This window comes from Tachyglossus aculeatus, chromosome 21 (assembly GCF_015852505.1).
Source record: "Tachyglossus aculeatus isolate mTacAcu1 chromosome 21, mTacAcu1.pri, whole genome shotgun sequence".
NCBI classification, from domain to species: domain Eukaryota; kingdom Metazoa; phylum Chordata; class Mammalia; order Monotremata; family Tachyglossidae; genus Tachyglossus; species Tachyglossus aculeatus.
The window spans coordinates 53330158-53354140 of NC_052086.1; the positions used below are offsets into that span (position 1 = coordinate 53330158).

A 23983-nucleotide genomic window follows, 5' to 3' on the forward strand; every position below is an offset into this window, starting at 1 on the left:
GAACAGTCCTACAATGGTTGACTTCAAAAGCCAAGCCACAGGTGTGTGGGGAGGCAACCTGATTATCTTGCATCTACCCAGGTGCTTAATACTGTTATTCTTATTAACATTATCATTACTATTCCTTGATAATGTAGGCCCCACAGACCAAACCTGAGGGCTCTAAACAACTATAGTTCTTATCAGGGCTTCACCTCTTGTCTGCCGTGTGAACTTGGGCAAGTCACTTTCCTTTGCTGGGCTTCAGTCCCCTCATCTGTAAAATGGGGATGAAGGTTGTGAGCCCCAAGTGGGGCATGGACAGTATTCAACCTGATGAGCTCATATCTATCCCAGCCCTTAGTTAAGTTCCTGGCTCACAGTAAATGCTTTAACAAATACCATTAAAAAAAAAAAGGGCGTAGCAGGACAGGGCAGTCTTTCAAAATAACCAACTCACCCCACTTATCTTTTCCTACTCTTCCTTTGAGTGTGCTTCTTGAGATAAAAAGGACCGAGTGAAGATGCAGAAATGTATATACAAGAGCTTACTGGGGTTATCAGAGTGACTGGAGTCGATTTCTGTGTCATTGGCCAGAGCCACAAGCTTAAAAATAGCTCCCATACCTCTGCTGCTGCCTTGGGCTGGGCTACTTTTAGACACATGATTATGGCAAACAGCTGAGAAGTGTGGCTAGGCAAGGGTTGGATCTCTTGTCTTCACAGTTGCAATACATGAGTCAGTTTCTGTAACAGCAGAGACGAGCTGGGGGATTCCACCACAGTCAGGGGGACGGAGCAGGGCTGATAACCCTTCGGACGCATGGACCCCTATCATTCATTCATTCAATCGTATTTATTGAGCACTTACTGTGTGTGGAGCACTGTACCAAGCGCTTGGGAAGTACAAGTTGGCAACACATAGAGACGGTCCCTAACCAACAGTGGGCTCACAGTCTAGAAGGGGGAGACAGAGAACAAAACAAAACATATGAAACAAATAAAATAAATAGAATATGCACAAGTAAAATAAATAGAGTAATAAATATGTACAAATATATATACTCCTCTCTTCACACGGCCTCAGCAGCTTTGCAAGCACTGTTCCTTTCTCATACGCTTCACCGGGGGCTGTGGCCACCTCTCTAAACTTGGTGGAGACTCGGAATTTTTTCAGCATCTATGTTTTCCAGAAACTGTGGAATCACAGGGCTGGGTAGGATCCTGACGGGGAGCCGGAAAGACTCTACCCCGCGTCTTAATGGACCAAAAGGAGAAGACTGCACACCTCAATTAATCAGCCCATTCTGTGTTTAACAAACTATCCTGATCTCCACCCAGCCATTTGGACCCCAGCCTCACCTCCACCCAATCACCGACGTACTATATTTAAGGTTCAGCTAAACAGTTAAGTCCTGTGTTTAAGCAGAAACTCTTTAAGATGCTCGATCATCTTTTTCCTTTTAGTTTATCTGGCCTCTTCTCCCAATATCCCAGTTCAGCCTCTTCGCTCCTCTCATGATAATTTACTTGCTGTGCCTCCATCTTCTAACTCCCTCTTCCTATCTTTATATCTGACAGATGGCAGCTTTTCCCCCATCTTGCCTTGCTGAAATCATCTCCTCTAAGACATTTTCCCTAATTAAATTTCTACCCTCCCCAGGTTATATTCCCCCATCAAACTGCCACTCAAAACTTCCACACTCCCAGAGCACTTATGCATTTACACCCTCTCATATCATTTAGGCACAAATACACCCTATCGTGTACCTTATTACCTTAATAAATAGTAACTCGAACACATATGCCTACCCTTTTCCCTCTTTCCCCTATTCTGCCCCTGTTCTGCTCATAGTATGGGCTTGGGAGTCGGAAAGACCTGGGCTCTAATCCCAGCTCTGCCACTTGTCTGCTGTGTGACCTTGGGCAACCCACTTAATTTCTCTGGGCTTCAGTTAACACAATCGCAAAATGGAGATTAAGACTGTGAGCCCCATGTGGGACAAAGACTCTGTCCAACCAGATCTGCTTGTATCCAACCCGACCCTTGGTACAGTGCCTGGTATATTCATTAATTCATTCTCAATTGTATTTATTGAGCACTTACTGTGTGCAGAGCACTGTACTAAGCCCTTGGGAAGTACAAGTTCATTCAATACGATTGAATGAATGAATGAAAGTTGGAAACATATAGAGATGGTCCCTACCCAACCACGGGGTTCATAAGTGTTTAACACAATAATAAATATATAAATACTATGTTTAATCGATTCAGTTTTGCCTGAATAAGCCATAATTTACAACCATGACGTAACTTCTGCTGAAAGTTGAGATCTCACCGAAGATATTCTTTCCTCATGGACCCTTCCCAATTATCCTGGGAATCTGCTTGAGCAGTTGCCTTCCAGAGGGGCCATAGTTCCGCGATCATTCCCTCATCCTGAAGCTAGCATGGGCACCTGAGAATGCAGAGGGAAGTAGCCTGTCAATCAGGAAAACAGGCCATCCATGGGCATGTGGGGCACACTCAAAAATACGAACACTGATATGGTACATGGCTCGAACAAAATTGGACCTGTGGGAAGCAGCGTGGCCTAGTGGAAATCAATCAATCAAATCAACTGTATTTATTGAGCATTTACAGGGTGCGTAGCACTGTACTAAGCACTTGGGAGAGTACTATATCTAGTACTCTAGTACTTCTAGACTGTGAGCCCGTTGTTGGGTAGGGACCGTCTCTATATGTTGCCAACTTGGACTTCCCAAGCACTCAGCACAGTGCTCTGCACACAGTAAGCGCTCAATAAATACAACTGAATGAATGAATACTATATAACGATACAACAAAGGTGGCAGAAACATTCCCTGCCCACAGTGAGTTTATAATCTAGAGGGGAAAGAGCACGGGCCTGCGAGTCAGAAGATCTGGGCTCTAATCCCAGTTCTACCACTTGCCTTTTGTGTGACCTTGGGGAAATCACCTAACTGCTCTGTGCCTCAGTTACCTAATCTGTAGAATGGGGATTGAAGTCTTGTTCTTTCTCCTACTAGACTGTAGGCCCCATTTGGGATGGTGATGCCATTTTATTAAGTGCTTACTATGTGCAAAGCACTGTTCTAAGCACTGGGGAAGTTACAAGGCGATCAGGTTGTCCCTCAGGGGGCTCACAGTCTTAATCCCCATTTTACAGATGAGGTAACTAAGGCACAGAGAAGTTAAGTGACTTGCCCAAAGTCACACAGCTGACAATTGGCAGAGTCGGGATTTGAACCCATGGCCTCTGACTCCAAAGCCCGGGTTCTTTCCACTGAGCCACGCTGCTTGTCAAACCTAAATATCTGGTAACTACCCCCGTGCCTAGCAGCGAACACTGAGCAAATATGACTTTTTTTTACTATTGTCATTAATATTTTTATTAACTCAATCCCCATCAATGTTAGGTTGTCACAACATTATGTTTGGTTCTTATAAATTCATGTCAATAACTGAATTTCTTTTAAGGTAAATTCTCTTCAAAAAACTATGCTTGGTTAGCATAGGCCCAGTTAATCAGTTACAGCCAGAAAATAATGTCTACTGACCACCTTTTATGTGGGAGTAGGGGCGGGAGGGAAGGGATAGTAAAATGAAGGAAAATCAGCCAACTTTCCTGTTCATTAGACATAAACTGTTCCTATTTCTGCTCCACCAGATAAGTGGCATACCAAAGGGTACATCTCTGGGGGAAATAAAATCATCCGCAGAAAATCCTGAAGTGTATTCTTTTCATAGCACTTCCAGAAAAGATTAACTCTCTGGGCCAGGCTACCAAATCCGCTGAACTGAATTGTTTCAGTAATCACTGAATTGCTGTCAGGAGTTTCAATACCTAGAGATAATTGGGAGAAGTAGCGTGGCCAAGTGGAAAGATCATGGGCTGGGGAATCAGGGTCTGAGTTCGTGTTTGTACAGATTTATTACTCTATTTTACTTGTACATATTTACTATTCCATTTATTTTATTTTGTTAATATGCTTTGTTGTGTTGTCTGTCTCCCCCTTCTAGACTGTGAGCCCATTGTTGGGTAGGGACCGCCTCTATATGTTGCCAACTTGTACTTCCCAAGCGCTTAGTACAGTGCTCTGCACACAGTAAGTGCTCAATAAATATGATTGAATGAATGAATGAATAATCCCAGCTCCACCACTTCTCTGCTGTACGACAATGAGCAAGTCATTTACCTTCTCTGTGCCTCAGTTACTCTATCTGTAAAATGAGGATTAAGGCTGTGTGGGGGACATGGTCTGTATCCAACCTGATTATCTTTTATCGACCCCAGTACTTAGTATGGTGTCTAGCACACTGTAAGCACTTAAATACCATTAAAAACAATCAGTCAATTGTATTTACCGAGTACTTACTGCGTGCAGAGCACTGCACTAAATACGCTCTTGGGAGAGTGTGATACAACAGAATTGGTAAAAACGTTCCCTGTCCACAAAGACAAAAACATAAAATACAAAATGCCACTACTGGGTTAAAGCAATGGTTCAACCAGCCCATTATGTTGATTCCAACAGTGGCCACAGTATATCTGGAGAACTCGTTTGACTGTTTCCCTTTTTGACATGAATTGACTAATTTCCCCTTCTCCAAACCTAAATTTTCTCTTCATAGCTGCTATGGTTCACTCGTCCATGAATATATTCAAACCCATCTTGAACTCACTGACATTTTCTGCCTGCACGAAATCTTAGGGTAACGAATTTCATATGCTTACCACCCACTGAGTGAAGGAGTGTTTCCTTTCATTTTGCTTTGAACCTGCCAACCTCAATCTTCCATGGGCATCCCTCTGCCTCGATAAAAGTGCTCTGTTATTTTCCTGATTTGGATAACTTCGCTGTGCTGGGGTGGATGTGTCTCAAAGTACAACTTTAAAGTTGCAATAAATTCAAATATTTACAAATACAGCAGGACCGTCTACTGAATTATTACAAATAATAATTAGCAGCATGGCCTAGTGGGAAAAGCAACGGGCCTTGGACTCAGAGGTCCTGGGTTATAATCCAGGCTCCGCCATCTGTCTGCTGTGTGACCTTGGGCAAATCACTCAAATTCCCTGTGCCTCAGGAATCTCATCTATAAAATGAGGATTAAGACTGTGAGCCCCATGAGGGACAGAAATCGTCCAACCTGATTATTTTGTATCTAGCCCAGTGCTTAGTCCAGTGCCTGGCAAAAGTGTTTAGAGAAGCAGCGTGGCTCAGTGGATAGAGCCTGGGCTTTGGAGTCAGAGGTCATGGGTTCAAATCCCTGCTCCGCCAATTGTCAGCTGTGTGACTTTGGGCAAGTCACTTCACTTCTCTAGGCCTCAGTTCCCTCATCTGGAAAACGGGGAAAGACTGTGAGCCCCCCGTGGGACAACCTGATCACCTTGTAACCTCTCCAGCGCTTAGAACAGTGCTTTGCACATAGTAAGCGCTTAATAAATGCCATTATTATTATTAACAAACACCATAAAAAATTATGGAAATATGCCCGTATTTTCTTAAAATACATAAAATAGTAGTAAGAGCAGTATTTATTAAGCTTTGTAGTGACAGCTGGGAAATAATAAACAGTTGGGAATGAGACATGGTCCCTGTCCCTCAACAATCTAAAAATAAAGAAGGGGGAAGAGAGGATTGATGACAGACACATAAGGAGCTAGTTTACTCTTTCCCTAAGGCTCTGCCAGAGCAAGCCACACAGCCCGGAAGGGATGGGATGAGAATGAGTAGAGCTGTTGAAGCTTAGGCCTGATTCCTGTCCAATGAACGGGTGAAAGAGGTGGTGGCTATGAGCCAACTGGAGGTAGTAGAGAGACTTGGGAGTCTGAGGACCTCGCTTCTAATCACAGCTTTGCTTGCTGTGTGACCCTGGACAAGTAACGTAACTTCTCTGCGCCTCAGTTTCCTCAACTCTAAAATGGGAATGAAATACCTCTTCTTCCTCCTAAACTGTGGGAATGAAATACATCTTCTCCCTCCTAAACTGTGAGCCCAGGACAGGGACTGTCTTCAATCTACTTCACTTGTACCTACTGCAGCGGAAAGGAAGCGCTTAACAAATGCCATTAAAAAAACCCCCCAAACTAAGCTCCCCTCTCTTCCCCACTTCGCTTCAAACAGCTCTCAATACTGAGGAGTGTGGGAGGGAGGAGCTCCAGAGATAACAGGCCAGTACCTGTTTCCTAGACTCATGCAGGTTTTGCCTAGTAATCCTCTCTCAATAGGAAGCGCCTCTTAAGAAAAGACTAAGAAAAATATTCCAGTTGTCTTCTCACCTCCCCTCATACTTCTCTTCTGTTATCGCTGTAATAGACTCACTAATGATGGTTTGTCAAAATACTTTGCTGGTGTGGGAGCCCAACCTGATTTCAGCAAAGAAACTTTAGGATTTTGACCGGTAAGACCGGTCAGAGTTCCGTAAGAGAGGTATCAAAAGAATATAATAATTGTGGTAAGCGTTTACTATTTGCCAGTCACTGTACTAAGAGCTGGGGTGGATACAAGTAAATCTACTTAGGCACAGTCCCTGTAGTACATGGGGTTCATGATCTTAATACCTATTTTACAGATGAGGTAACTGAGGCACACAGAAGAGAATTGACTTGCCTAAGGTCACCTGGCAGAGGCCACGACTAGAACTCAGGTCCTTCTGACTCCCAGTTATGTTCTTTTACCACTAGGCCATGCTGCTTCTTCCATCCTCCCTGTGATTCTTGGAAAAAGGAAACCCCGGTCATCACAAATTGATGTTCAAAAATGAAGAAACACAACTCATCAGTAAAAAAATATTTTCAGTACTACTTGCAACACTTGAAAATTAAATTGCATTAAAATGAGACCTTTTTCAAAGGAAAGTGGTTACATTCCACAACTTTCCTTTAAAATGCTCTTCTTTTAGTGCTTTTTCATGATAGGTCAATTGAATCATTGTTTTGTATCTGCCTCAGCGCTCAGTACAATATTTGGCACACAGTGCTTATGATACATTTTTTATGGTATTTGTTATGCACTTTGTACATACCAGGCTCTGTACTAAAGACAGGTAGATACAAGATAATTCGGTTGGCTACAGTCCATGACCCACATAGGGCTCACAGTTTGAATCCCCTTTTTACAGATGAAGTAACTGAGGCTTTGGGAGTGAAATGACTTACCCAAGGTTAAGCAGCAGAAATGTGGTGGAACCGAGATTAGGATCCAGATCTTTCTGACTCCTAAGCCTGTACTCTATCCACTGGGCTACACTGCTGTACTACTCTGATTATGTTGCAGGGGTACTCTGAGCAACGTATGTGTCTTCTGTGAGCTGGACATTCAACGTCTGTGTTTGCTTTACAGTTATTAGGGGAGTTACCTGTCAAATAATGCACCATAGTTCCGCTCATCTGGGAAGCATCCAGGGATATATAGTATAGCTTGGCATTCATCATCATCATCATCAATCGTATTTATTGAGTGCTTACTGTGTGCAGAGCACTGTACTAAGCGCTTGGGAAGTACAAATTGGCAACATATAGAGACAGTCCCTACCCAACAGTGGGCTCACAGTCTAAAAGTGGGCTCACAGAGGAGCTCTTTGATTGGTTCAGTCGAGGGCTGCAGGTATCGAGTACATAATAATAATAATGACGGCCTTTGTTAAGCGCTTACTATGTGCAGAGCACTGTTCTAAGCGCTGGTTGGGGGGATACAAGGTGATCAAGTTGTCCCACGTGGGGCTCACAGTCTTAATCCCCATTTTACAGTAGACATAGGCTCAGAGAAGTTAAGTGACTTGCCCAAGGTCACACAGCAAACATGTGGCGGAGCCGGGATTCAAACCCATGTCCTCTGACTCCAAAGCCCGTGCTCTTTCCACTGGGCCACACTGCTTCTCTACATCTGACAAGTACAACTGATGCATTCAAGTGGCTGGACTTTTTTTTTTAATGGCACTTATTAAGCGCTTACTATGTGCAAAGCACTGTTCTAAGCGCTGGGGAGTTTACAAGGTGATCAGGTTGTCCCACGGGAGGCTCACAGTCTTAATCCCCATTTTCCAGATGAGGGAACTGAGGACCAGAGAAGTTAAGTGACTTGCCCAAAGTCACACAGCTGACAATTGGCGGAGCCGGGATTTGAACCCATGACCTCTGGCTCCCAGGCCCGGGGCTCTTTCCACTGAGCCACCCTGCTTCTCATTGACATGGGTAAGTCAATCATTTACTGAGCCCTTACTGTCTGCCGAGGACTGTACTAAGCACTTGGGAAAGTATAATATAAACAATAAACAGGAACAGTGCGTAGAAGAGAGTAAGCGCTTGACATATACCATTAAAAAAACAAAAAAAACAAAATACATCCCCTTATCCCCTCCTACCTCATCTCGCTACTCCTACTACAACCCAGCCTAAATACTTTGCTCCTCTAATGCTAACCTTCTCACTGTATCACCATCTTGTCCAACTCGCCGCCAACTTCCTGACCATGCCCTGCAACACCCTTCCTCCTCATATCTTCTCATATGGAGAAGCAGCGTGGCTCAGTGGAAAGAGCCCGGGCTTTGGAGTCAGAGGTCGTGGGTTCAAACCCTGGCTCCGCCAATTGTCAGCTGTGTGACTTTGGTCAAGTCACTTAACTTCTCTGTGCCTCAGTGACCTCATCTGTAAAATGAGGATTAAGACTGTGAGCCCCTCCATGGGACAACCTGATCACCTTGTAACCTCCCCAGTGCTTAGAACAGTGCTTTGCACATAGTAAGCGCTTAATAAATGCCATTATTATTATTATTATATCTAATAGACAATTACTCTCCTCTTTTTCAGAGACTTTTTGAAGGCTCATCTCCTCCAAGAGGCCTTTCATGACTAAGCCCTCATTTCCTCTTCTCCTACTCCCTTCTGCGTCACCCTGTCTTGCTCCTTTTATTCACCCCCCCTCCCAACCTCAAATCCACCTAAGTCGATCTTCTGGTGTGGACAATGATGTTCTTTATATTTATTAATTTAGATAACTGGAGAAGCAACGTGGCTCAGTGGCAAGGGCCCGGGCTTGGGAGTCAGAGACCATGGGTTCTAATCATGGCTCCACCACCTGTCAGCTGTGTGCCTTTGGGCAAGTCACTTCACTTCTCTGTGCCTCAGTAACCTCATCTGTAAAATGGGGGTTAAGACTGTGAGCCCCACGTGGGACAACCTGATGACCTTGTATTCCCCCAGTGCCTAGAACATTGCTTTGCACATAGTAAGCACTTAAATGCCATCATCATCATTATTATTATTAAACATTTAGTTTAATTCATAATCTATTGGTACATCATGATGAACAGCTGAATCAAAGCTCTAATTGCTATGCCACTCTAGGCCTCATAGGTGGTTCAGGAAAGTTCCTGAAATGCATAGAGCAGGGACCTGGGAGTTAAGGACCTGGGTTCTAATCCTGCTCTGCCACATGTCTGCTATGAGACCTTGGGCAAGTCACTTCACTTCTCTGTGCCTCAATTCCCTCATCTGCAAATCAGTAAATTGTATTTACTGAGCACTTACTGTGGGCAAAGCACTGGACTAGGGACTTGAGGGAGTACAATACAACAATAAATGGACACATTCCCTGCCCACAATGAGCTTGCAGTCTAAAATAGGGATTAAGACTGTGAGCCTCATGTGGGACAGGGTCTGTGTCCATCCTGATTAGCCTGTACCTACCCCAGGGCTTACTACAGTGCCTGGCACATAGTAAGCACTTAAATTCCATTAAAAAAAAAGTATCCAGCTATCTTACAAGATAGCTAAATTGGAGAACACAGATATTCTTTCTGTTCTTCAAGGACAGCAGCTGTAACAAGCTCAGAGCCTAACAGTCTAGCCTTCTCCTTAAGACCTCCACCAGAGGCGGAGACGGCTGTCTGCTGCCCTAGACTCTTCTATAATCCTTTGGATTGTTTAGGTCCGGAGAGATGGTCTTCCTCTGCCCTCAACTAGACCGTTTCATTAGCAAACGCCGTCAATAGAGATCCCTACTCTAAATTTCTTTCCGGCAAGTAGTTGAACGGATCTTGAAACTATGGCATTTGAAATTGCACCCATAAAACCATCTTAGGAACTAATTCAAGCTACTGGAATGGCTTAAAAACCAAAGGAATGAGTTCATTTTTTAGCAGACTGATTAAAGGTAGGAGTCAACGGGTTGTTAATGATGAAAGCTTTTAAAAATAAGTTTTTGGCACAGCTAATTCTCTTCAACATTCATTGCAAAACGTCGTGACTTAGTGGAAAGAGCACAGAACTGGGAGTCTGGAGGACCGGGTTTTAGTTTCAGTTCCATCACTCGCCTGCTCTGTGACCTTGGACAAGTCACTTAACTTCACTGTGCCTCAGTTTCCTCATCCGTAAACTGGGGCTAAATAGTACTCGTTCTTCTTCTTACACTGAGTCCTGGAGGATCTATATCTGATTTCCCCCTCTACACTGTATGCTCACTGTGGGCAGGGAATTTGTTATATTGTTATACTGTACTCTCCCACGTGTTTAGTACTGTGTTCTACACACAGTAAGTGTTCGATAAATATGATTGACTGACTTGCTTAAGTGCTTACTAAATATCAGAATTATTATTACATGGATCTCAGATCTTAACCGAGCTTCTTAACCCACAGAAACAAAGTGCATCAAGAAAAATAATCTAGCCAAACCAACCTCTTCACACCCTATAATTTTTGGAACAGGAGGGGCCGCTTGGGATTTTAGCCATAAGAGATCACTTCCTCTCCTCAAAGCTATACTCTTAACTTGTTTCATGTTCACATTTCCTGGAAGAACCACGATCATTTATGAGGAGTTTTCTACTTTGTGATTCTACTTTTTGGGCCACCGATATTGAGTGAAGAGTGTAACCTTTTATCTTCCTCCGCTGGGAAGAGATAGAGCTTCATCAGAAAAAGTACCACGGGAAAACTCTGGGGAATAAACACCTGTTCTCCCTCCCCTTTAGACTGTGAGCCCCATGCTGGGCAGGGCCTGTGTCCCATCTGTCCGATCTGATTAAGCACTTGACACATGGTAAGTACTTAAAAAACACAATTATTATCATCCTTCTTATTAAATGTGCCTTCCTCTGGAATACATTTTTATTTCTAGATCATGAGCACCTCAAGGGGCAGGGACCTTGTCTAATTCCCACCAACTTACTCGTTCCAAGAGTTTAATGCTCTGTGTGCTTTGCACACAGTAAACACTTAATAAATATGATTACTACTACTACTAGTGATAGTAGGAGCAGCATGGCCTAGAGGAAAGAGCACAGGCTTGGGAGTCAAAGGACCTGGGTTTGAATCCCGGCTCTGTCAATCGCTTGCTGTGAGATGTTGGGAAAGTCGGTTAGCTTCTCTGTGCCTCTGTTTTCTCATTATAAAACGGGGGTTAGACTCGCAGCTTGATGTGTGTCAGGAACTGTGTCCGAAGTGATTAGCTTGTCTCTACCCCAGCGCTTAGAACAGTGTTTCTCCCATAGGAAGTGCTGAACAAATGCCATAACAATACTACTACTCTCTTGTCCCCATGTCTCTCCCACTGCATGCAACCCACTCTCCCTCTTAAATGGGCTAAAACACAACCCTTTCAGAATTACCAACCCCTCTGAAAAAGTCATTTCTCCGAGAGATAAACCCTGACTAATCCCCCACTTTCCTGGTATGTTCCTTTACCATTCATATACACACAATAAACATATGTGTTTATCATCTATTTGCTTTGTTTCTTTGTCATTAGTACTTTGCTCTTTCTCTTTGACCCAGGGTCTGCTGTCGATTGAAGACTGCTCCTCTTTCCCCACGAGATCAACGGCACCTCAAATCATAGACTGGAGCCTTTACTCTTGTAGGATAATAATAAGAACTATGGTATTTGTTAAGAGTGTGGCTTAGTGGATAGAGAATGGGCCTGGGAGACAGAAGGACCTGGGATCTAATCCCAGATCGGCCACATTTCTGCTATGTGACCCTAGGCAAGTCACTTCACTTCTCTCGGGCTCAGTTACCATCTTTAAAATGGGCACTAAGAGTGTGAACCCCATGTGGAACAGAGGAATGTGTAACAACCTGATTAACATGTATCTACCCCAGCATTTAGAAGAGTGCTCGGCACATAGTAAACGCTTAACAAGTACCATAATTATTATTATTCCGCACCGGACACTGTACTAATTGGGTTGGACCTAGTTCCTGTCGGATGGCACCAAGTGCTTATTACAGCACTCCACACGCTCTGCGTGCTTGCTGACTGTGGCTGCTGATAGTCATAATAAAGCTCAGCCTGGCTCTGCTCACTTACCACTCACCCTGGATGGTGACCAGCACTGTCCAAAAAACAGCTGCTAAAGCAATGGATTTAGCAACATTTACCTAAAAATAAACTAGAAAGAAGCGCTGCCCAGGCATCGCATCCACAACGAAATTGCCCTAATTCTGCTTCCCCTTCCTCTCTGCCTCAGACTGGGCCATACTTCTTTTCTGACCTCCGTCTACACAGGAACTCAGTGGTGCAGTAAGACTGCTTAGCATGGTGTTTGTGGATAGAGTATGTGCCCGGGAGTCAGAAAGTCATGAGTTCTAATCCCGGCTCTGTCCACTTACCAGCTTTGTGACCTTGGGTAAGTCATTTCACTTCTCTATGCCTCAGTTACCTCACCTGTAAAACGAGGATGGAGACTGGAAGCCCCATGGGGGATAGGGACTGTGTCCAACCCGATTTGCTTGTATCCTCTCCAGTGCTTAGTACAGGTCCTGGCACACAGTAAGCGCTCAACAAATACCATCATCATTATTATTAGCATTACTGCACCCCTGGCTAGGGAAGGGGATGGAACAATTTAAAAAAATATATATTTATGGTATTTTTTATGTGCTTACTATGTGTCAGGCACTACCTAATCAGGTTGGACTGAGTCCACGTCCCAGATGGGGCTCACAGTGTTCATCCTCATTTTACAGATAAGGTAACTGAGGCCCAGAGAAGTGAAGTAACTTCTCCAAGGTCACACAGCAGACAAACTGACAGAGCCAGGATGAGAGCCCAGGTCCGTCTGACTCCCAGACTGATGCTTTATCCTCTAGGCTATGCTGCTTCTCTGGGAGTCATTCTCCCCAAATTCTAAACCTTAAATCTAGCTAGGGAAACAGGGGGCTCTATAATTCTTGTTTTCCTTCAAGACAAAATAAGGCAAAAAAAAGACCCTTTAAAATGGAGGATCAAAAACTCTCTTGTGCTTAAAACCTTAAGGAAACAAGATTGCCAAATTATTCCCTAGGTACTTTTGTATTTAACATAATGAATATTGATCATTTCTTTTGTGGGTCCTTGATTATTTCTTGCCTAAAACACCCAAACCTAGCTAAATACCTGACATTAACAAACTGCTATAAAAAAATTACAATAAAACCCCAGGATAAGCATTCCAGTTAAAGTAATTGTTTCACAGTCCACTGGGATAGCCCTTCATTAGTACAAGAGAAATACAGCTTAAGTGCATTGGAGAAATTTCCTGATGAGGACAAACTTTAAATCGAGAAAAGGAAGTGGCCCCGATCTCTGGTTTGAAGAGAACACGAATGCCCATGAGACTGCAAAGAAATGCCATTAAGTGTCTTTCAATCAATCGATGGTATTTCCTGAGTGCATACAGTGCAAAGAGCACTGTACTAAGCCACTGAGAGAGCATCTTTGCACCTTTACCCACTTGGTCCATTCCGATGAGCACCGCTCAGATACCAATTGTTACAGAGGAAAAGGGAAAAGGCAGAGAAGCAGCTTGACCTAATGGGTAGAGCACAGGCATGGGAGTCAGAAGGACCTGGGTTCTAATCCCGGCTCTGCCACTTCTCTGCTGTGTGACCTTGTGCAAGTCACTTCACATCTCTGTGACTCAGCTGCCTCATCTATAAAAAAAAAAAGAGGAATAAGACTATGACCCTTACGTGGGATGGAACTGTGTCCAGCCCAATTTCCTTGTATCCATTCCAGTGCATTGCGCATAGTAAGTACTTATCATCATCATTATTATTATTAAGTATGACACATCCTTCAAGCTAGCTCTCTTCCTCCCTCCAAAGCCCTACTGAGAGCTCACCTCCTCCAGGAGGCCTTCCCACACTGAGCCCCCTTTTTCCTCTCCCCATCCCCCCCAGCCTACCTCCTTCTCCTCCCCAAAGCACCTGTATATATGTTTGTACAGATTTATTACTCTATTTTACTTGTACATATTTACTATTCTATTTATTTTGTTAATGATGTGCATGTAGCTTTACTTCTGTTTATTCTGATGCCGTGACACCTGTCCACATGTTTTGTTTTGTTGTCTGTCTCCCCCTTCTAGACTGTGAGCCCGTTGTTGGGAGGGACCGTCCCTATATGTTGTCAACTTGTACTTCCCAAGCGCTTAGTACAGTGCTCTGCACACAGTAAGCGCTCAATAAATACGATTGAATGAATGAATGAATCTAGCTTTACTTCTATTTATTCTGATGACTTGACACCTGTCCACATGTTTTGTTGTCTGTCTCCCCCTTCTAGACTGTGAGCCTGTTGTTGGGTAGGGACCGTCCCTATATGTTGCCAACTTGTACTTCCCAGGTGCTTAGTACAGTGCTCTGCACACAGTAAGTGCTCAATAAATATGGTTGAATGAATGAATGAACTCCCCTGAGCAGGACGTGCACTGAGCAATCCAGTCCAGTGCTCTGCTAACAATAAGCATTCAAGAAATACCATTGGTTCATTGATGGTTTTTGGAGTAGTTGGGGGGGGGGGGGTGACTTTGCGATGAGCCCTCTGCGCTCTCTGGCCATTAAGCCACAGGCCCAGTGGCAGGCTCTGTGAGACAGCTGAAAGGAAGAACAGAAGCCACCTGTGGTCACCAAACAGATCATCTTGGAGACCTCAACAGCAGGAGACACAAATATGCCCTCCCCCATTTTGGGAAACCGCCATTAAGTACGTTATTCAGATTGGCTAAGTAAAGGGTGGGAAAGGGTGGGGTGGTCTCTTCCACTATGTCGTGAAAACCAAGGGAAAAACAAACCCTACCCCCCACAGAGAACAGCAGCAACAAAAATAAAACAGAACAGTAGATCCAAAGCAAACAAACATTTCATGTTCAAAGCTTCATTTCCCCAGGCTTCAAATCTCTCATCTGAAACACCACTTTTAAGATTAGTTCTTCTTTCTCCCCGGGGCTAATGATGACTACTTTTCAAAGAAAGAGTCCACCACTGCAGCAGGGTCTTATAAATCGCTGAAGAAATGTAACCGGACAATAAAAACATCCAAAAAAATGATCCCACTTTTCAACCATAATTTCCAACTTAGGGGCTTTTAAGTCTGTCTGCAACATAGCCACTAAACTACCCAAGCACAAACAAGTTGGTATTTATGAACCTAGTAAATTAAGTTCATATTCCATAGGTTTGGAAAATAGAGGACAGAGGAACATTAGCATCAACAGCTAGTCTTTTCTTGTTTCAAGATGAAGGAGGAAAAGGGGCTTTGTCTCGAGGAAAACTTCAGGGTGGAAACCTACACCATGGGGAAAGGCGTCCCAGAGAATCACGGTGGCTTAGTGGATAGAGCACGGGCTTGGGAGTGAGAAGGACCTGGGTTCTAATACCAGCTCTGCCACTTGTTTGCTATGTGATGCTGGGCAAGTCACTTCACTTCCCTGTGCCTCGGTTTCCTCATCTGTAAAATGGGGATTAAGACTCTGAGCCCCAAGTGGGACAGGGACTGTGTCCGACCTGATTCACTTCTATCTAGCCCAGGGCTTAGAACAGTACTTGGAACATAGCAAGTGCTTAACAAGTCGGACAGGGGAATGTGTCTGTTACATTGTACTCTCCCAAGCACTTAGTACCGTGCTCTACACACAATAAGCGCTCAATAAATACGATTGACTGACTTGACGGTGTTCCTCTTCTGCTATGAGTGACTTCAAAGCTGCCTTCTTTCCCAGCCCCCAGCTGCCTGGACCAGAGACCCACTTGCAGCTTGGGGGCTGGGCTACCCCTCATTGGGACGGCAGAGCCGTTCAGGAAGCGGCCTTGGCCCCTGTGCCCTCTATCCACTATGCCATGCTGCTTCTCGGCCACCTAACTTTAGACAGTTTAGACAAATGATGATCCTGACTGATGCAGAGAGGATCCATAAGTGATTAACTTTTCTGCTCTTCTTCTTGTTCAGACTAGAGGGAGTCCAGAAAAGCTCAAGGCAGAGGCAGTGAACAAGACCTCATTCTGTCAACACACAAAAGCAGCAGTTTGTTGTCAATTACTTTGTAGTGGCACATGTGAGCCATGCAACCCCTGCAACCAACTTAGCCTGAACCTCCCCCAACCAAAACAATAATTCAGGGCTCTGTGCAGTTGCCTCATCCACCTGTGTCTGGCATCAATCGCTGATGCTTGGAATCTCCATCAAGAAAATCATCTTAGTTCTCTGTTTCATTGTATTTCCACAAAAAGGAACATCTGAGTCTTTAACAGCAGTTTAAAAAGTGTCACTGTCAGTTCATAATCATCAGCCTTCCCAATCTACAACAAATACCTTCGGGCCTCTAACAAGCCCCTTAGTTTGAAGTTTCAGGCCTTATTTCTATTTATAAAAGTTGGGCTTATGTCACTACAATAGTTGATTGTGCTATGCAGCTGTTTTGTATATCTAGACAGACAGAAAAGAACTGACTGCACTTTGATCTTTCCCTTTTTTGGCAATTTAAAACCACATGAAAAAATTGCCACCACGCAAGGACACAAAATATTTTTGGATGGCATGGGTAATGATTCCAAAGTTGTGGTTTACATCAAATGTGGAGGCCTGGGATTGAGCCATTGGTACCAGTTGCAAAATACCCTATAAATACCAACTCTAGAAGTTATTTTACTTTGAATAAAAAAAAAAAAGAAATCTAGGACAAAGCTTATTTTAAGAAATTTACTTAATGTTGCCTTTAATTAATTTACAAAGCATCTCTATCACATAAAGAAGCAGCAGAAGAGAAGCAGCATGGCCTAGTGGGAAGAGCACAGGCCTGCAAGTCAGAGGATCTGGGTTCTAATCCCAGCCCTGCCAGTTGTCTGCTGTGTGACCCTGGATAAGTAACTTTAACTTCTCTGTAGCTCAGTTCCCTCATCTGCAAAATGGGGGAACTGTTCTTTGGCCTACACTGTGAGCCCCATGAGGGCCTTGCTTAATTTACACCTATCCCAATGCCTACTAACATGCTTGGCACATAGTAAGCATTTAAACACCATAATTGTTACCATTATTATATATCACCAAAATCAAGTTACAGACTTACAGAAAAGGTACATTTTAACACAAATTTATTCTGAACATAGACAAACAGGTAGTATCAGAAAACAAAAATAATGATTCCTTCTAAGGCTTTGCACGGCACCGGAACCATCCAAATGCAGAAAATACACATTCCACTAAAACTGAAATACGTGAAAAAAAATTGATCTTTTTTATGGATGAGTCCCGCTCTCTAAAAGCTAGATCGATTCCTGTGCTCTTCCCCAAGTGAGAAAGAAAAGCCCACAAAGCCTGACGGGACAAGCGCATATACAGAGTTAGACCGGGCCAAAAAAGAGTTTGAAGAGCACCTTCAAGGGATGCCAAAGCTCATTAAAGATTCCTCAAACACAGTCATTCTGAACCCAACATTTCAGTTTGCAATTTCGATAAGATGTGATTAACAAATTATGGAGACATTAGACCACCACACAGCCGAGAACTGGCCATAATGACATGTGGCTCCGCTCAGAACACCTCCAAGCAAGATTACAGTGTGGTTCCATAGCAGAAAGAGGTGCCAGTTCATTAGCATTATGTAGGGAACTAATTGTGCTCACTGCTTGTTTCCTGGAAACAGGAAACTTCAAGCAAACACAAATTAATGCGTTGTAAGATGTTGATGAACTGAGGCAGAAATACAATGCAGTCCCATGTGGGACAGGGACTGTGTCCAACGGGATTACCTTGTATCAATCACCTTGCCCCCTCCTACCATACTTCACTGCTCTTTCAGGACAACCAGGCCCACACACTTAACTCTTCTAAGGCCAACCTACTCACTGAACCTCGATCTCATCTATCTCACAGCAGATCTCTCACCCACATTCTGCCACTGTCCGGAATGCCCTCCCTCTTCATATCTGACAGACAATTACTCTCCCCACCTTCAAAGTCTTACTGAGGGCACATCTCTTCCAAGAGGCCTTCCCTAACTAGGCCATCATTTCCTCTTTTTCCACCCCCTTCTGTGTCACCCAAACTTGCTCCCTATAATAATAATAATAAGAAGAAGAATTATCCAGAAGAAGAATTATTAGAAATTATTAATAATTAGAATTATAATAATTATAATTATAATATTATAATATAATAATATGCTATGTTATATTGTAATTATTATATTGTGTTTTATATATTATATAATATATTGTATATCATTATATTATTATTAGAATTATTAGAAATTATTATTAACTATTAGAGTTGTAATAATTATAATAATATGCTATATTATATTAAAATTATTATATTTTATATATTATATAATATATGTTATATATCATTGTATTATTATAATATATGTTATATTATATCATTATATTATATGTTATAACATTATTGTATTATATATAATATATAATAAATGATACAATAATGGTAATTATAATAATTATAATGCTTATGATTAGAATAATTATAGAATTATTAGGAATTAGAAGTTATGAGAAAGAAGAAGAATTATCTTAGTTGTTAAATGCTTACTACATGCCATGTTCTAAGCATTGCAGTAGATTGAGGGTAATCAGGTAATCCTGTCCCGCACGGGGCTCAGTCTTAATCCCTGTTTTACAGATTAAGACTGTGGGCCCACTGTGGGACAATCTAATCAATCAATCGTATTTATTGAGCGCTTACTGTGTGCAGAGCACTGTACTAAGCGCTTGATCTAATCTAATCTGATCTAATCACCTTGTAACCTTCCCAGTGCTTAGAACAGTGCTTACCACATAGTAAGCACTTAATAAATGCCATCATCATCATCATCATGAGGTAATTAAGGCACTGAAAAGTTGTGACTTTACTCACCCCCACCCCCAGTCCCACAGCACTTATGTCCACATCCGTAATTTATTTATTCACATTAATGTCTGTTTCCCCGTTTAAACTATAAGTGTGAGCAGGGTATGTATCTACCAACTCTCTATACTGTATTCGCCCAAGCGGTTAGTACAGTGCTCTGCACAGAGCAAGCACTCAATAAATGCGACATTAATCGGCTGTATATATGTGTATATATGTTTATATGTATATATGTTTGTACATATTTGTTACTCTATTTATTTATTTTACTTGTACATATCTATTCTATTTGTTTTGTTAGCATGTTTGGTTTTGTTCTCTGTCTCCCCCTTTAAGACTGTGAGCCCACTGTTGGGTAGGGACTGTCTCTATATGTTGCCAACTTGTATTTCCCAAGCGCTTAGTACAGTGCTCTGCACACAGTAAGTGCTCAATAAAGACGATTGATTGATTGATTGACTGCCTCCCACTTTAACTTAGGGTCATTTCTGATGTGATTTGGTTCCCATTAAGAGCTTAGTACAGTACTTTGCACACAGTAAGGGCTCAATAAATACGATGGAAAGAATGAATGAATGAATAAATGAATGAATGAATGAATGGGGGCTGGAACCTGTCCGGAGCCAAGTCTGGGGAAGGTTGGTCTGAGTTCGAGCTGAGATTGTGATGAGCAGCATCAGGTCAGAGCCCAGAGCTCCTGTTGTGCAGGACTCTAAGCAAAGCTTCCCCTTGGAATGGCCAGCGTTCGACAGCTGGTGCTCTGCACATAGTAAGCGCTCAATAAATACGATTGATTGATAGAGGACATTTCCAGGAAACAGGCTGGGTTCTTGTCCTTGGAACAGCTGGTCACCACTTCTAAGGCAGGCAGCTGTCGCTATATGCACAACCTACCCTTTGCTATGACAATTGCAGCTGCTGCCCGAAGACCCTATTAACGGTTTGGGGCCTCGACTCTTAGCCCTCGGGCTGCTGGTGTCTTAGGTTTCGAAGCTGAGCCGACCAACTTCTGAATATCCGCATGCCAATTTGTTTCCAGAAGACGAAATCCCTGAAGAAATCGAAAATTAGTACATAAAAAATGTTACTATCACATCCCAATGAACAGAATGAAACACTATGCATAAGTGTTTTACACTCTGGTGTCTCATTTGTTTTTTTCGTTGACATCTTTTTCAGTCTTTAAAAAGGCCAATGGCAAAGTGCCAAGAAAATGTTAATTCATTTTGAAGAGTTCTGCAAAATATCTTTCAGGTTTTAATACTGAAATACAGAACGACTAGCGACATATCCTTTGCAACAAAAATTATGTTCGTGTTCCCTCTGAATCGTTAGAAAGATTTCCTTTTTTTTTCCTTTTTTTTTTTCATTGTTTCTGTTTCCCCCTGGTTAGGTTGGGCCTCAAGAACTGTAAATCCATTCCAATCAATCAGTCAATCGTATTTGAGCGCTTACTGTGTGCAGAGCACTGTACTAAGCGCTTGGGAAGTACAAGTTGGCAACATATAGAGACAGTCCCTACCCAACAGTGGGCACCTAGCCTCTATCCATCCACGCTAAACCATCGTTCACCCTGGTTGGCAAAAGCATTTTCTAGGCTCCCCACTTGTACCAGGTTTGTATTAGCTGGTCTTCATCTGGGATCCACTCCACTCCCTCACTTTCCTCCACCCCAAATGGATTTCCTTCCCATTCTCCTACTCAACACTCTCAAGCCGAAGTATGAAAGATGCCAGGACTTGAACACTAACTGGCTCAAAAGCTGACAGGGCCAAAACCAGGCCCAGGAGCACCTTCTGGAGGTGGATATAATTGTGGTGTTCGTTAAACGTTTACTATGTTCCAGGCACTGTACTAAGTTCGGGGTAAATACAAAACCATTAAGCCCTACTTGGATCTCACAGTCCAAGTAGGAGGGAGCAAAGATATTGAATTCCCATTTTGCAGATGAGGGAACTGAGGCCCGGAGAAGTTGTGGGCAGGAAATGTGTCAGTTTATTGTTATTTTGTACTCTCCCAAGCTCTTAATACAGTGCTCTGCACTCAGTGAGGGCTCAATAAAGATTTTTGATTGAAGGGACTTGTTTAAGGTCACCCCGAAGTCAAGTGATGGAGCAGGGATTAGAATCCAGGTTCCGTGGCTCCCAGGCCCAAGGTTGTTCAACTTTCCACACTGCTTCCCTATGATCTATGAAACGATCTTGAACTGTTTCTTTAGGCATCTTACTGCCGCTGTTCAATACAAAATACAGAGCTGGATGCACGGTTGACCTTATCAAGGCACTCCTTAGGACGTCCATAAGAGATTTGGGGAACAGCGTAACACCTGTCCGGGGGCTAAAACCAAAGTAATAATAATAATAATAATAATAATAATAATAATAATAATAATAATAATAATAATAATGGCATTTATTAAGCGCTTACTATGTGCAAAGCACTGTTCTAAGCACTGGGAAGGTTACAAGGTGATCAGGTTGTCCCACGGGGTGCTCACAGTCTTAATCCCCATTTTACAGATGAGGGAACTGAGGCACAGAGAAGGTAAGTGACTTGCCCAAAGCTGACAATTGGAAGAGCTGGAATTTGAACCCATGACCTCTGACTCCAAAGCCCCGGCTCTTCCCACTGAGCCACGCTGCTTCCCAAAGTAGACATGACTACTCGGAAATCCAGGTGACAGGTCAAGCATCTGGCCTAGAAAGGAACCTAATGATGCTTTAGATCAGGGTAATTCCATAATCAACTCCTGTCCTTAGAAAGAGGAGGCTCTGACCACCAGATTAAAAAGGAGAGTGCCCAAAAGGTCAAAGGGCAAATTGCAATGGCTTAGTCCGGGTGGTCACCAAACAGTAACACTCCTTTGGTCTGTTTGGATGTACTGATCAAGATGAGGCAGGTGCATCCTGCTAAATGGAGATTTCAGTTTCATCATATTAAAACTCCCACTTCCCATCAGTCCACAAGCATTTATTATGTGCCTACTAAGCGCATGTTATTTTGCTGGGTGCCCTACAAATTTTAAAGGAAAAGGACTTGGTCGCTGCCCAGTGAAAGCCCCACTCTGACACTGTAAATTGTCCTGACCACCCTGATATTCACATTTCCAAACACATGTAGTTTCAATTCATAACAGTAGAGATCATAACCATTCTTCAAATAAACATGCTAAATCAACTTTGGCTGACCCTGGTAAAATGAAAAAGGGGTCTTAAAATTGATTTCTGCCCATTTTGGCTGGGAAAATATTAAGAATCATAACACAATTTAAAGGAATTAAATGTTAAGGGTTTCTTTTGGAAGAAAGGGGGTTTGATCAAACATTTTTATAAAGGATTCAGGGAGCCAGATCAAAATAAATTGAGTAAAACCCTAAAGATTCAGTTGATGGTTTATTTATTGAGCATTTACTGTGTACAGAAGCAGCGTGGCTTAGTGGAAAGAGCCCGGCCTTGGGAGTCAGAGGTTGTGGGTTCTAATTCCACCTCCACCACTTGTCAACACTTGTCAGCTGTGTGACTTTGGGCAAGTCACTTAACTTCCCTGTGTCTCAGTTATGTCATCTGTAAAATGGGAATTAAAACTGTTGAGCCCCACGTGGGACAACCTGGTTACCTTGTATATCCCCCAGCACTTAGAACAGTGCTTAGCACATAGTAAGCACTTAACAAATACCATTATTATTATTACAGAGCACTGTAATTAGAGTACTGTACTAAGCCCAAGGGAGACTACAACAGAGTTGGTAGACATATCCTCTGCCCACCACAAGCTTTATTATGGTAATCTATGTATGGATTACTAGCAGAACTGCCTGGTCTCACCTAGAACGATGAGAAGCAGTACTGCCTAGTGGCCAGAGCATGGGCCTGGGAGCCAGAAGGACCTGGGTTCTAATTCTGACTCCACCACTTGTCTGCTGCATGACCTTGGGTAAGTCACTTCTCTTCTCTGTGCCTCAATTACCTCATCAATAAAACAGGGATTAACACTGTGAGCCCCATGTGGGACAAGGACTGTGTCAGACCTGATTAGCGTGCATCTACCAGAGTGCTCAGTGCAGTGTCTGGCATATAGTAAGCACCTAATAACCTAAAAAATACCATAAAAACAAACACTAAGGTGATATGGGTACCGGGACCGTGTCTAATTCCAACCTGTGTATTCTCTCCTAACATTTAGTACCATTCTCTGCACAAAGTTCTTAAAAATACTATTACTATTACTACTGACAACTACATATATCAGCAGATCCACATACTTACCCATCCATACTAAGACACACACTTTTACACAGATCCATACACAGAAAGAGGACGGAAGTCATTTCCACCAAAATGCGTGTTTTCATTACGTTCCTTGAGATAAAGAATGTCTGCTAATTCTATCGCATTCTCCCAAGCACTCAGTACAACGCACTGCACAACAGAGGATACTCAATACTACTGATTGAATATGCACTTTACACAGAGCACCCATATGGAAGTAGGAAACTTTCCTCCAACAATGCACATCAATATAGGGTCAGAAGAAATCATTGTTCACATGTGTGTGGTGTGAGAGTGTGAATACTACAACCAATATTTTTTATCAATCAATTGCATTCATTGAGTGCTTACTGTGTGCAGAGCAGTGTACTAAACGCTTAGGAGAGTACAATACAACAGAGCTGGCAGACACATTCCCTGCTCACATGAGCTTACAGTCTGGAGGCAGAGACACTTATATGAATACATTATCATAGATATATATATATGTAAGTGCAATGGGGATGAGGGAGGGGTGAATAAAGGATGTGAATCCTAGTACAAGGAGGGATTGGGAGGAGGGGAAATGAGGGCTTAATCAGG

General features: G+C 42.9%; 1 protein-coding gene across 2 annotated transcripts in view; it reads right to left on the bottom strand.

Annotated features, from left to right (window-relative positions):
- ADCY9 (adenylate cyclase 9) overlaps positions 1-23983 on the bottom strand; it is a 216594-nt gene that overhangs the window by 102638 nt on the left and 89973 nt on the right. The gene's annotated exons all lie outside the window — the stretch shown is intronic.